Source organism: Mandrillus leucophaeus, unplaced genomic scaffold (genome assembly GCF_000951045.1).
Source record: "Mandrillus leucophaeus isolate KB7577 unplaced genomic scaffold, Mleu.le_1.0 Scaffold23, whole genome shotgun sequence".
NCBI classification, from domain to species: Eukaryota; Metazoa; Chordata; class Mammalia; order Primates; family Cercopithecidae; genus Mandrillus; species Mandrillus leucophaeus.
In genome coordinates, this window is record NW_012102365.1 from 125,242 (window position 1) to 140,534 (window position 15,293).

General features: G+C 49.5%; 1 protein-coding gene and 2 pseudogenes across 1 annotated transcript in view; 1 reads left to right on the forward strand and 2 right to left on the reverse strand.

The window, feature by feature from the left end:
• PAQR7 (progestin and adipoQ receptor family member VII) overlaps positions 1-15,293 on the reverse strand; it is a 43,446-nt gene that overhangs the window by 13,858 nt on the left and 14,295 nt on the right. The window contains exon 3 of the mRNA XM_011981616.1: positions 656-707. The gene's annotated coding sequence lies outside the window, so the exon portion shown is untranslated. The remainder of the gene's footprint in view (positions 1-655; positions 708-15,293) is intronic.
• On the reverse strand, positions 8,793-9,364 carry LOC105540868 (annotated as a pseudogene).
• LOC105540959 lies at positions 11,371-11,739 on the forward strand (annotated as a pseudogene).

Consider the following 15,293-nt stretch of genomic DNA (forward strand, 5'->3'; position numbering starts at 1 on the left):
GGCCGCGCTTCTCGCACTTCGGGACGACGGGAAGCGCAGCTTCCGGCTTCTGCGCCCGGCTGACCCTGGGAGGGTTGGGGAGGGCGGCCGCAGGAGAGTGGCTGAGTTTCCCAGCTAGAGCCCGGCCGGCCCCCACGCTCCCGAGGCCACTCTGCTGGAGATACGCCCCAGCGTTCGCACCTTCATTTCTCTGCTGGGGCAGCTCCAACCCCTCCTTGGGCACCCCTGGCTTCTTAAAGTTCTCACCCGAAACCCGCCCCTCGGGCAGCTTCCCCAGCTCTGTCCAGCCGAGTGCACCCAGCCTGGACCTGTATTCAAACGTCCACTCTCTATCCTCTGGTGTTACACCTTCCCAGCTCTAGGAGCACCTGAAGGGTGAGGAATCCCTCCACATAGCAGGCCCTCCGTAAATACTGGATCAACAATGCCACAGATTGCCCGTTCCTTTAGTATGCAAAGACCTGGAACAGGCAGAATGGGGAGACCCCCACTCTCACGGCTCTTGGGAGCACACAGTCTGCCGGATGGGAGGCCAAGAGGAGACAGTCTAGGAGAAGACGCCGCTCTGCCCTCAGGGAGTTCTGAGACCGCTGGGAGAGGCGGTTGTGCCTAAACACGATGCCAAGATCCCAGTCCTCGAGCTCCCGTAACTCACCATGGAACCTTGGGACAGTCTCCTTGTTCTCTCTGGGCCACAGGTTTATTAACTGTAAAATAGAAATAATACCACCAATCTGCCAGCACTGTTAGAAGAATTAAATAAAGCAATGGGCATGAAGGGTCTTTGTCCACTGCAAAGTCCTAGAGGAAGATATAATTCTCTATTATATTTGAAATTAATATAGTCAGGCCAGGCAAGGTGGCCCATGCCTGTAATCCCAGCACTTTGGAAGGCCAAGGTGGGAGAATTGATTGAGCCCAGGAGTTCTAGGTTACAGAGAGACATGATTGTAGCACTGCACTCCAGCCTGGTTGACAGTGAGACCCCGTGGAAAGGAAAGGAAAGGGAAAGGGAAAGGAAAGAAGGAAAGGAAGGGAGGGAGGGTGGGAGGGAGGGAGGCTAGTTATGTAATCTTAATAGCATGAAACCGGTCTCTCCTTCAACAGGTTCAGACAAGCCCATAAGAATTAGGTAAATCTGTTACATGCATGAATAGGAAGAATAGCGTAGAACATCTTCATTTAGAGCTGATAGAGAACAGACAATGAAAACAAGTAAGGACATTATGGAGAAGATATTCTGCATAATAGAATATATTCTGTTATCGTGAATAAAAATTAAAAACTTGGAAGGTGACTTGGACTCGGCCTTCATTTTTGGAACACCTGCTCCATGCTGGGCTCCCTTCGAAAGCTACAGTTTGTTAATCTCTTGCCATGTGCCAATCGGTGCACTAAATGGTTACAGTGACTACCTCCTTTGATCCAGACAGCTCTATAAAGTACATACGATAATTAACCCATTTTACAAATTGGGAAGCTGACGCTCAGAGAGGTGACAAGAGATTTTTCTGTTATCTCATTTAACCCTCATGCATTCCTTTGAGGTGAGTGTGATGATCCTCTAGGGGCTCAGAAAATAATACACCAAAGTCCCCAAAGTGAGGGCCTAAGAAGCAGCCTCAGTCTGGTCCAAAAGTAGTGAATTATCTCAGTTTGATTGTTCAGTCAGTTACAGACCAAACTCCTTGTTCGACTCTTCACCCCTTCTCACTACTGCACTTGATGGACGGATGGAAGGAAAGAAACAAAAAAAAAGGAAAAAGAAGAAAAGAAAAAGCAAACTCCTGTAATCCCAGCACTTCGGTAGGCTGAGGTGGGTGGATCACTTGAGGCTAGGTGTTTGAGACCAGCCTGGCCAACATGGTGAAACCCCATTTCTACTAAAAATACAAAAATTAGCTGGGCGTGGTGGCACACACCTGTAATCCCAGCTACTCAGGAGGCTGAGACAGGAGAATCGCTTGAACCTGGAAGGCGGAGTTTGCAGTGAGCTGAGATAGCACCACTGCACTCCAGCTTGGGCAAGAAAGTGAGACTCTGTCTCCAAAAAAAAAAAAAAAAGAAAAAAGCAGACTCAAAAGTAGTCTCTGTCGGCCGGGCGCGGTGGCTCACGCTTGTAATCCCAGCACTTTGGGAGGCTGAGGCAGGCAGATCACGAGGTCAGTAGATCCAGACCATCCCGGCAAACATGGTGAAACCCCGTATCTCATAAAAAAAAAAAAAAAAAAAAAAAAAAAAGTTAGCCGGGCGCGGTGGTGGGCGCCTGTAGTCCCAGCTACTCGGGAGGCTGAGGCAGGAGAATGGCGTAAACCCGGGAGGCAGAGCTTGCAGTGAGCCGAGGTCGCGCCACCGCACTCCAGCCTGGGAGACAGAGCGAGACTCCGTCTCAAAAAAATAATAAAAAAAAAAGTAGTCTCTGTCCTGCCCTCCTGTCTCTGACCCCTAAGCCATAGAAACTAGAATATCTCTTCCCCAGTGCAGGTCATAGAAACTAGAACCCTTTTCCCCCAAAGCCAGGCATTACACCTAAAAATACTGCTCCAGGCCGGGCGCAGTGGCTCATACCTGTAATCCCAGCACTTTGGGAGGCCGAGGCGAATGAACCACGAGGTCAAGAGATTGAGATCATCCTGGCCAACATGGTAAAACCCCGTCTCTACTAAAAATACAAAAATTAGCTGGGTGTGGTGGCACACACCTGTAGTCCCAGCTGCTCAGGAGGCTGAGGCAGGAGAATCGCTTGAACCCAGGAGGTGGAGGTTGCAGTGAGCCTAGATCACAACACTGCACTCCAGCCTGGTGACAGTGAGACTCCATCTCTAATATATATAATATATATATTATATATATATATTTTTAGTAGAGATGTATTATTAATATAAATATACTAAATTTACTCTACTAAATATACTCTACTAAAATATATATTATATATATTGCTCTAACTTTTCTGCCTCCCACCCCTACCCCGCCCCAGTCTTTTTGGGTAACAGGTGGCCATGAAGAAATTAAGACCCTTGGCTGGGGATGGTGGCTCACACTTGTAATCCCAGCACTTTGGGAGGCTGAGGTGGGTGGATCACAAGGTTAGGAGTTCGAGACCAGCCTGGCCAACATGATGAAACCCCGTCTCTACTAAAAATACAAACATTAGCTGGGCGTGGTGGCAGGTGCCTGTAATCCCAGCTACTCAGGAGGCTGAGGCAGGAGAATTGCTTGAACCCAGGAGGTGGAAGTTGCTGTGAGCCGAGATTGTACCACTGCACTCCAGCCTGGGCAACAGAGCTAGACTCCATCAGGAAGGAAGGAAGGGAGGGAGGGAGGGAGGGAGGGAGGGGAATTAAGACCCTTATTCCAGAAGGGTCCTGCCCCATACCCAGGAGGGAGGAATGCTGCACAGAAAGGCCAGGAAGAATCTGGACAGACAGGTCTTGCTGGGCTTCCTTACTCTGTCTCTTATTAACATTAGAACATGCCCTTTTTGTCCAGTCATATTTCTTCATAGCTGTCCATACTCCATTAAACCTAAGCATAAAAATGGACAGTTTCCCCCATGTCTTTGGGTCCTCATTCTGAAGCCTCTGTGCCACATACAACTATAATCAAATAAATTTGTCATGCTTCTTTCTTGTTAACTTGTCTTTGTTACAGGCGTGTTAGCCATGACCCTTATGATAGAGAGGAAAGAGATTACCCTTTCCGCCCCTACAATCCCTATTTTATGATAGAAAAACTGAGGCCCAGAGAGGAGAAATTTCGTGTCCCAGGTCACACAGCTCCAGAGGTATTCAGGTTCTGGGACGTGGATCTGGAGGTGTGCTTGTGGGAGAGAATTCACTTTGCATGAAACTAGGCTGTGGCTATTTGAGAGCTGAAGGATAAAATAGTAGAAGTAAAGACAGTGGACAGTTATGGCCGGATGCAAAGCCCCTTTTATGTGCTGTAGGTCCATGAGGCTGTTCTGCCGATATGTTCATCTGTGGATGAGGAAACAGGCCTGGGAGAATGCTACTTGCCCAAGGCCACCCAGTTAGCTAGTGGTGGACCTGGATCCAAGCCTGCTCTTATCTGCTCCACAGTGCTGATATCAAGCAGGGAAGCTGCGGGCAGGGGCACTTTTTTCTCTGTCCTGCTCTGCTCAACTTCTTTCCCCAGTCCAGGTGCCTCCCTGCCCTGCCCTCCCCAGCCCAGTCTGGGCAGTCTGACAGCATTCTGGCCATCTAGGTAAGGCCTGATGATACATGGCTCCAGAAGCCTGGACCCCTATAACCCTGTGAGCTCTGCACCCTGAAAGGGAGCCTTGTGGGTAGCCTGTGCATCATCTGGCTGCCCTTCCAGCTACCAGGCTCAGCCCCAAGTAGATCAAACTCTCCAGCAAGCCTGGATTCCTGGGCAGACCTAAGTCCAGTAGCTGAAAGGACTCAAGAGGCTCTGAGCTGGGAGACCATCAGCTCAGAGACCAAAAGGAGTCAGGCTCTGAGCTGGGAGAGCATCAGTAAGGGTTTCAATGGACCTAAAGCAAGAGAAACAATAAATGTGTGGGGCCTGAGCTGTCCCCAACACCTTCTTTTCTTTTCCCCCAAAACAAGGCCACCATTCACTAGAGGCAGCAAAGCAGTGAAGCACATGGGTGTATTCTGCCTGGGTTCACACTTGAACTCTACCATGTACCAGGTCTTTGTGATCTTGGTAAGTTTTGTAACCTCGCCCGACGCTAGTCTCCTCAACTCAAAAGCAGGGTCATGATATCCACCTCATAGAGTTGGCATGAGGAGCGAATGGAATCATAGAAGGAAAGGGCTTACAATGCCTGGCGTATAGTAACTGCTCAAGAAATGCCAAGTATTACTCTATTTCAATTTTTTACTCCACAGCAGGAGTACAGGACATCAGGAGCACAGTGCAGCGGGAACACCCAGCAACGGGAGCACAGGGCAGCGGGAGCACAGGGCAATGGGAATACAGGGCAGTGGGAGCACAATAAAGTGGGAGCACAGGGCAATGGGAGCACAGCGTAGTGGGAGCACAGCGTAGTCGGAGCACAGGGCAGTGTGAACACGGTGCAGTGGGAGCACGGTGGAGCAGGACTGATTTCCAAAACAGATTCACTGCTTTATGGCCTCCTAGGATGAGTCTCACAGAATGAGGAGGAGTTCACCAAGTCTTGAGGAGGGGAAAGGACTTTCCAGGCAAAGGGAACAGCATGTCCAGGGCACAGTGGTGGGAGGGGAGGGGTAAGCTTAGGGAATGGGGCCTTGTCATGCTCTGGGGCTGGTGCACAGGGGACCTGGTGGTGGCAGATGACATTAGGAAAGCAGGGGTAGAAAGTTTGGTGGGAGGGGGTGGTTTCCCTCTCACTTCAAGCCCAGGGACAGGGCTTCCAGGAGACCAGTCAGAGAGGTGTCGGGTGTGCCCTGGGACCCTGTGACCTGGTGTCTGACTCTTGCCTGAGAAGCCAAAGAGAAAGGACTGCCTGAAGCCCCCTGAGGCAGTAGAGTAGAGGGCTGCGGCCAGAGGGCACCGCACACACAGGTGGCCACAGGAGAGAGAGTCCGCCTGGGGCGGTCTCGGATCCAGATCCCAGGAAGGTCTCCTCTGGTGGCGTGAGGCCTCAGCACGAAGAAGCTGGAGGCGTCTGGGATATCCTGGGATTGAGGGTCATCATGAGCACCTGGCTGGTGGAGACCTATACACCTTCCACAAGGGTGCAGCCGGGAGACCCCGCAGCGACCACCCCCAGGGCCGCAGGCATAAGTGTGCCAGGTCACAGTTTCTCAGTCTAGCTCAGGTCAGCCTCTGCAATGGGGACTGTGCCACGCATGCTGACACCAGCCCCACCCCACTCGCCCACCTGGCATTCCTCTGCTTTCTGCCTCGGGGCTCCCTCTGAAGTTGGGAGGGCTGCTCAGCCCACCAGCTTAGATGTAGACTAGAGGCGCACGCAGCTGACACCCAGTGGGATGTGGGAGCAGTTGAGGAAACCCCGGATTCTGGTCCAAAAGAAGAGAACTCGTTCTGTCTGCCCATTGGGTTTCCTGGAATCTGGACTCCATTACCTAAAGCAGCAACCTCCTTCCTGTTTCACTCAACATCCTGGGATCACCTCCCATACAAACTCTGCCACATAAGTCTCTGTCCCAGGCTTTGTGGTGGGAGCCAGACCAGAACTTCCATGAAAGTGCTTCTCCCACCCCCCAAACAAGAAGGAGCGTCAGCTTTTTGTTTGTTTGAAACACAGTCTTACTTTGTCGCCCAGGCTGGAGTGCAGTGGTGCAATTTTGGCTATTCTCCCACCTCAGCCTCCCAAGTAGCTGGGATTACAGCCGCGCACCACCACATCCAGTTAATTTTTTGTACTTATAGTAGAGATGGGGTTTCACCATCTTGGTCAGGTTGGTCTTGAACTCCTGACCTCAGGTGATGCACCCACCTCAGCCTCCCAAATTGCTGGAATTACAGGCTTGAGCCACTGCACCGGGCCAAGCATCAGCTTTAAACCCCTGCCAAGCCCAGAGAGCATCAACGCCTGCTCAAGATAGTACCCAGGAGTCAGACCCTTCTTGACTCCGGAATCTCTTCCCTCTCCCTCCTGCATCAGCCCTGGAGGTGCCAGAACCACAGTGGGCAGCTGGGGAGGAGATGAAAGGGCAAAGGGCAGAAAGAGAGGAGAAGCCAACTGCGGACTCCTTTCCTACTCCAGATGTCAACACCTGCCCACTCTGTGAGCTCTGCACTTGGTGTTCCTTCTGCCTGGAACTCATTTGGCCTCAGCAGGACTGGCCACATACCCTGTACACAGTGAAAATGCACACAAAAATTAAGAACTTCAGGCCGGGCATGGCGGCTCACGCCTGTAATCCCAGCACTTTGGGAGGCCGAGACAGGCAGATCACCTGAGGTCAGGAGTTCAAGATCAGCCTGATCAACATGGAGAAACCCCATTTCTAATAAAAATACAAAAATAGCCGGGCATGGTGGTGCATGCCTGTAATCCCAGCTACTCAGGAGGCTGAGGCAGGAGAATCACTTGAACTCAGGAGGTGGAGGTTGCCATGAGTCGAGATCGTGCCATTGCATTCCAGCCTGGGCAACAAGAGCGAAACTCTGTCAAAAATAAAATAAAATAAAATAAAATAAAATAAAATAAAATAAAATAAAAATTAAGCACTTCAAGATAGGGACAGCAGAGCTGACATCCAGCATGGGGCCCTCCTAAGTGCAGGGCCCTGTGCCTGGCTCAGGTCACACAACTCCAAACAGCGGCAGCTCCTCACTTCCCTCAGGTCTATTTAAATGTCACCTTAATTAGCTGGGCATGGTAGTGCACGCCTGAGGTGGAGGACTTGAGGCGGGAGGACTGCTTGAGCCCAGGAGTTCAAGGCTGCAGTGAGCTATGATTGCACTACTGTGCTCCAGCCTGGGTGACAAAGCCATACTCTGTCTCTAAGAAAAAAATAATAATAATAGGGCCAGGCGCAGTGGCTCACACCTGTAATTCCAGCACTTTGGGAGGCTGAGGCGAGTGGACCAACTGAGGTCAAGAGTTCGAGACCAGACTGGTCAACATGGCGAAACCCCATCTCTACTAAAAATACAAAAAAATTTTAGCTGGGCATGGTGGCAGGCGCCTGTAATCCCCGCTACTTCGGAGGCTGAAGCAGGAGAATCACTGGAACCCGGGAGGCAGAGGTTGCAGGGAGCCGAGATCATGCCATTGCACTCCAGCCTGGGCAACAAGAGTGAAACTCCATCTCAATAAATAAATAAATAAATAGATAAATAAATAAATAAAATTAGATTGAGGTAATGGTTGCAAAACCCTGTAAATTTGCTAAAAATCATTGCAATGTACACTTTTTTTGTTGTTTCTTTTTATTTTGTTTTGTTTCGAGACAGAGTCTCGCTCTGTCGCCCAGGCTGGAGTGCAGTGGCGCAATCTCGGCTCACTGCAAGCTCTGCCTCCTGGGTTAATGCCATTCTCCAGCCTCAGCCTCCCAAGTAGCTGGGACTACAGGCGCATGCCACCACACTGGCTAATTTTTTGTATTTTTAGTAGAGACAGAGTTTCACCACGTTAGCCAAGATGGTCTCGATCTCCCGACCTCATGATTAGCCCTCCTCGGCCTCCCAAAGTGCTGGGATTACAGGCGTGAGCCACCGTGCCTGGTGCAATGTACATTTTTAAAAGAGGTGAACTTTATGGTATGTAAGTTGTGCTCTAAAGAAGCTGTTTAAAAAAGAACATGGGAGGCTGAGGTCAAAGGATTGCTTAAGCCAGGAGTTGGAGAACAGCCAGGGCAACAAGGTGAGACACAGTCTCTATAAAACATTTAAATATTAGCTGGGCGTGGTATTATGTGCCTTTAGTTCCAGCTGCTGAGGCTGAGGTGGGAGGTTCACTTGAGCCCAGGAATTTCAGACAGCGGTGAGCTTATAGTAGTGCCACTACACTGCAGCCTGGGTGACAAAGCGAGACCCTATCTCTAACAAATAAATAAATAAAGATAACAGCATGTCATTACCAGGAAATGGAAAAAATAGTAACATAAAAATTAACATAGCAACTGACATTTTCAAACTACAAATTTTGAAATTTGTATTTCCTCCCTATACAGAAGAGATCATTTTTCGGACTTCACTGCCTGACTTCCTGAGGCTGCCCAGAGTTTGTTGCAGGCTCTGGGCTCAGGATACGTTCAATTTTCCTGCTTGGAACTGAGAGGAGAACTCAGGTCTTCTTACAGACTGCCAAAGTCCAGCAGGGCTCTTTTAGAACAGTCATTTCACAGCTAGAGAAACGGAGACCCAGAGAAATAAAGGCTTGCCAAGGCCGCACAGGCATTTGACAGCAATTTCACCGGCACCCAGCACACATGGGCTTCGTAATACAATTGCCAGGGGAGCCAGTTCTTGAATGCAGACCCTGGATTTTTCTTGCCAGAGCCCCTTGAACTCCTCTGGAGACTCCTGCCCCCTGCTTGAGATGCTCCTGTAGCTTTTCTTGCTCAGGTGAGAAATAAAATGTGATCCTAAAATCCATTTGGTGTCTACAGGAGGAGGTTGTGAAGCCTATAAGTGGTTGCATTCCAGCTTCATTATTTCCCCACCATGCTGGTTCCCCAGGGCTGGTGCCATGAAGGAGGAAGAGATCAGAGAATCTATGCGGAGCGTGGTTGTAGTTGGCATTGCTGCCTCTGGGTACTGAAGGTACCCAAATGTTGATTCTGTCTTCATGGGGTGCTTCTCTGGCTTCCCAGGAAAACTCCCACCAGGGACCTTGCCCTGCATTCCCCAGGAAGGGTGGTGGCTCTGTAGCTGATCCCTGTGACCCTTGCCCATGGGCTTCTGCCACCCTCTCCATTCACATGTCCTGGGAGGAAACTCCCTTGTGTAGGGTCCTTCTCAGAAGCCTCACAGTTGCCTTCCTTCCTAAGGTCCCACTGGCCATGCACAAAAATAGTTCCCTACCATCAGCACAAGAGCGGTCTGCTCCCAGAGCAACTGGTCTGTGAGCTGCTGATCTCTCTTACATTGGCTGTGTCTGTCTTTACAACAAACCGCAAGGCAGGCATTTTCATTCCTGCTACCTCCTCTTCACAGATGAGAAACTGAGGCTCAGACACAGCAAGCACAACTGGCTGGTATTAGAATCCAAGTCTGCCTGACCCCAAAGGCTTTTTCTATCTTCCACATCAAGGATCCTCTTGGCCAGACTGTTCATCAGTCTCAAGGTCATTGCCATCATCAACAGCAAATATTTATTAAGTACCTAGTGATGGTGAGATAGGTCAGACCAGGTAATCAATGCAGATTGGAGGCCCAGGGCTGGACAAAGGTCAGGAACAGAGCGGAGACAAGATTGCTCCGCAGAGACCTGTGCTGGGGCCCAGACCCCTGAGTCCAGAAGTCCATCTGGAAGAAAAAGAAACATCACCAGGTCATCTGCAACCCAGAGGCCAAGGGACAGGAGGTGGAGGGGCCCTTCATCAAGGCTAAAACAGTGGTTCTCAAACTTTGCTACAAATGGAATCATCCAGGGATCTTTAAAAATACTGACACCTGGCCCCCGCCCCCAGACATTCTGATCTTGTTGGTATGGGAAGCAACATAGGCATCTGGATTTTTTAATGTGTAGGAAAGGTCAGGCAGGAACAGGGTGTGGGGAGGAGGTTTGATAGGAGGAGGTGGTGATGACCTGTCAGGCAGGAACAGGGTGTGGGGAGGAGGTTTGATAGGAGGAGGTGGTGATGACCCAGGCTCCGGAAGCCTAAGGTTCTAGGGCAGGAAGCTCAGGGTACTGGGCTGGTGCAAAGTAGGCACGTGAGAAATATGAATTGGAGGACCGTGGGAGGGAAGGGCAGGGGGAGGGAATCGAAGAAAAAAAAAAGAAAATCCAAAACCCAGGCAGTGCAGTGAGTTTGAGTCTATTCTCCATCATTAGCTTTCTATGTGACCTTGGAAAAATGGCTTCCCCTCTCTGGGCCTCATTTGGAAAAGGAGGACGTTGGATTTGTTGATGATTAAAGATCCTTCTGGCCCCAGGGTTCTAGGATGCCCAGGCAGGACTCCTTAGTGGGAGATGAGTGTGCCTCCATCTCACGTGCTGCCATCTCGCCTCTCTCTACCCTCCATGTGCTTATCCCTTTGTTTGGAACACCCCCACTGCTTTTTTTTTTTTTTTTGGTGAGGGACGGAGTCTCGCTCTGTTGCCCAAGCTGGAATGCAGTGGTGCGATCTCAGCTCACTGCAATCTCTGTCTCCCAGGTTCAAGAGATTCTCCTGCCTCAGCCTCCTGAGTAGCCGGGACTACAGACGCGCACCACCATGCCCAGCTAATAGTTTTGTATTTTGAGGAGAGGGGTTTCACCATGTTAGCCAGAATGGTTTCGATCTCTTGACCTCATGATCCACCTGCCTCGGCCTTCCAAAGTGCTGAGATTATAGACGTGAGCCACCATGCCTGGCCCCACTGTTTTTATTTACCTGCTCAACTCCTGCTTCTCATCTGGGACTCAGCTCAGGTGTCAACTCCTCCAGGCAGGTCTCCTTGACTGGTCCCCACCACCCTGGTCTGACTTGGATGCCCTTTCCTGTACCAAGGAAGGTTGGTCCCTCTGATTATCCTACCAGACCCATTACATTGTGACACCTGTTAATTACCTATTTCCCTCCTGGGCTGTGTGTCTTGTTCTGTGACTTGTCTATATTCCCAGCACTCAGCATAGAGAAAGCTTCTTAAAAAGTGGGATGGAGGAATGAAGGGTGCCAGGCCTTCACTCAGGTGTCTGGACCACAGGAATGAACAAGATACATTGTCCCTTTCCAAAGCAAGGAGAAAGGGGAAATCAGGAAATGGTTTGTTAAACAATGACAAAAAGGGGTACAGCAAAAGGGGCCAAGAGGTTGTCCAGGAGCCTGCAGCATTTGCCCATAGTTACGGTAAGTCTACCCCTCAATCCCAAAGCTTTCCTCAGTGGGTTAACAGGAAAGCCGGTGATGCTGAAATGAAGTGGGGAATGGAGTACAAGGGCTATCTGGCATCTTAGATGGCTACATGAACATGCAGCTTGCAAATAAGAGGAATACATAGGTGGAGAGCTGTCTGGACATCTGGGTGAAGTTTTAATATAGTATAAAAATGTCCTTTATGGTAGAGGTATGGAAGAAAAGGAAGAAAATGGGGGAAATAAGAGAGCAGCATCTTTTGTGGGGAATTTTGAAAATATAGATTTCTAGACAATAAAGATGTGTTTTTTTGTTTTGGTTTTTTGAGACGAAGTCTCGCTCTGTCGCCAGGCTGGAGTGCAGTGGTGCAATCTCGGCTCACTGCAACCTCCGCCTCCCGGGTTCAAGCAATTCTCCTGCCTGAGCCTCCCGAGTAGCTGGGACTACAGGTGCGTGACACCATGCCCGGCTAATTTTTGTATTTTTAGTAGAGACGGCGTTTCACCATGTTGGCCAGGCTAGTCTTGATCTCTTGACCTTGTGATCCACCCACCTCAGCCTCCCAAAGTGCTGGGATTACAGGTGTGAGCCACCACGCCTGGCCCTTGGTTGTTGTTGTTGTTTTTTTTTTTTTTTTTTTTTTTTTTTAAAGAGGTTGCCCGGGGGTGGAGGGAGTCAGTGCATTTCTGGAGTCAGAAAGCCCTGGGTTTAAATCTAGCACAACCGCTGGTTAGCTGTGTAACTAGAGCCGCTTTCTTAACCTTCCTAGAATATGGGGATAATCAGAACACCTCCCCCTCAGAGGTAGAACACAGCACAGTGCCTGGCTCCTAGAAAACACTGGAGAAATATGTTGACCATTTTGATTTGATAACATCACGAGTGGGTGAGGAGGGCTGTGGGAATAGACATGCCATGCCTGACCACCATCACCTGTTCATACCTGAAACCCCACCACCCTTGGGATTAAATGAAATGCAATTGCCCAGAAGTCAGGCTGGCTTCTTGATTACAGCAGAATGCAAACTCAAGGGCGGGGATCTTTGCTTTATTTGCTGCTAAATTCTCAGCACCTGGGATAGTTCCTGGTGCATAGTAGATCCTCAATAAATATTTCTTGAATGAATAAATGACTGAACTCTGGGTTGGCTAGCTCAGTGTATAGGGGTAACTTCCTTCTCCTCCCCTAGACCCACGTCCCTCCTCCAAAAATCTTGAACTCAACATGACTCCATCAGCTATGACTTCATTCAGCAGCAAGCAATGAAAAGCCACAAAGGGCCTGAGGTGGTGGCTCAAAAACAGTGGCTTAAACAAGTAAAATGACCAACTTGCCTAGACTGGTATGTCAGCTCAATGATATTATCAAGGACCCAGGATCTATCCATCTCCCTGTCCCAGCCACTATGTGACTTTTACCCTGATGATCACAAGATGGCTGCTGTACTTCTAGGTATCACATCTCTGTTCCAGAAAAAAGGAGGATGGGAAAAGGGCAGAAGGTACAAGAAGGAGCCAGACAGGTGAGTACTTAACAACAATAACAATGGCCCCTCTCTTCCTTTCTCTGCCATCATGGTGTGTGCTTGACTCCGCTTCTTGCCATGTCTTCTCACAGGACTTTCAGGATTAAGCGATTCCTGGCCAAGAAACAAAAGCAAAATCGTTCCATTCCCCAGTGGATTAGGATGAAAACTGGCAATAAAATCAGGTACAACTCCAAAAGGAGACATCGGAGAAGAACCAAGCCGAGTCTATAAGGAATTGCACGTGAGATGGCACACACATTTATGCTGTCTGAAGGTCACAATCACATTACCGTATCAAGCTGAAAACGTCACTATTATCTGGAGAATTAGACATGTTTTACTGGGAATATATTTTTCCTTTCTGAATCTGTTATGAATGCGTTGGTTGGCTGGGTTCAGTAATAAATATGTGAGACTTTTCATTTCAAAAACAACAACAGCAACAAAATAAAACACTCTTAGGTTTCTGTTATAAGGGAGGAGAGACTCAATCCTGGGAGAGCAGCCAGCAAGGTCTGCCATCATGGCCAAATGAAACCATTGTTCCCCTCTACCCATCCTCCCACACCTACTCCTTCTCCAGGCTTCTTCATTTGAGTAGATAGCACCTCCCTTCACTCAACTCCCCAAGTGAAAAGTCCAAGAGTCAGCCCTCACTCCATGCCCACATCCAGTCCAACAGTTCCTGTTAGCTTCACCATGATCTGGATCCTGAATCTGACCATGACCCTCCACCTCACTGTCCAAGACACTCTCATCTCTCTCCCTTGTGCACTCCAGCTCTCCTTACCATCCATTCTCCTCCTGGTGGCTGAAGAATTCTTTACACAAGTAATCTGATCACATCACTCCCACCTTAAAGCCCTTTGAAGCTTTGCATCATGCAGACTATAACCAAACCCTCACCCTGGCCCCAGGCTACACAGCTGGACCCTGAGCACCTCCTTGCATGGGGTCCCCTTGCCCACCTCATCCAGCCAAGAGGGCCTCACTTAGGCGCTTTCCTCATACCTGCTAGTTCCTGCCCTCAGGCCTTGGCACTAGCAGTTCCCTTTGCCAGGAACACACTGCCCCTGCCCACGGTCATTGTCTATTACCCTTTTCATCCTGACAGCACTCATCCGAATCTTTTATAGTCTGTCTCCTCCCCCAGGATGTATTCAATGAATACATGGATGGAGAGGTTTGTTTTGGGTGGTCTCTTAGGGAAACTTCTAGCTCTTGGAGGTCTAAAGAGAAGGGAGAGGAAGGAGCTTGGGGTAGGGAATGCAACACATGAGGTATGTCAGAAACTGGAACCAACATCCCAACCCTCTTCCCTGATTGCTCAGTGTAGGAGACCAGTCAGAGTGGTGGGAGAAACTATAGGGAAAAGAAGCAGGCCCTCTGAAAGATCAGAGGGCTCTGCAAAGCTCCAGGAGAGAACAGCTGAAGGCAGCTGTTCTATAACTCTGAGGCAGAGGGCAAGGAGTAGGTACAAGGGAGTGTGGGGGAATTTATCTTAAACAGGCTTGTTTACTTATGTTGACCAGAAACTGACCTTTGATTATCTGCACATGAAGTTCCCCTAAAGCGGAAGAATAAATGTTAATTACCTACAGGTTGTGTGGACTCCAGGTTTTCGGCATTGTGCCTTCATGGAGTAAAAGCAAGCAGCTCCAGCTTCTGGGGGCTGCTCTCTGGCCACTAGAGCCAGGCAGTCATCCAGCTGCGGTTACACTGCATACGTGTCTGACTACTCATTTCATCGTCAGTCAGCCAGGGTCTGCGGGACAGACCCGGCAGCCCAGGAGATCCTGCTAGGTGAGCATATCCAGGGCCGAGTCACAGACCATTTGGAAAAAACTGGAAAGAGGTGAGCACAGGCACTGCCATATTGAGCCCCCTGAATTCAGGCCAGAATGGGACCACGCCATCTGGAAAATGGCATGGAGAGAGCAAGCAGCCTGCTGGCTCTGCCTCTGATTAGCAGTGGATAAGTGACCTAACCCTCTCTGAACCTCAGTTTCCTCATCTATAAAATGGAATAAAAAAGAATAGTATTTACTTCCCAAGATTGTTTTAAGGATTCATTCAGGGCGGGGCCCACAAATTAGCTGGGCATGGTGGTGGGGCGCCTGCAATCCCAGCTACTCAGGAGGCTGAGGCAGGAGAATAGCTTAAACCCCAGGAGGCAGAGGCTGCAATAAGCCGGGTTTGCGCCACTGCATTCCAGCCTGGGAGACAGAGAGAGACTCTGTCTTTAAAAAAAAAAAAAAAAAAAAAATCTCTGCCCTGCTTCTGCCTAGGAACTAAAAGGCCTGTATTTGAGACCAT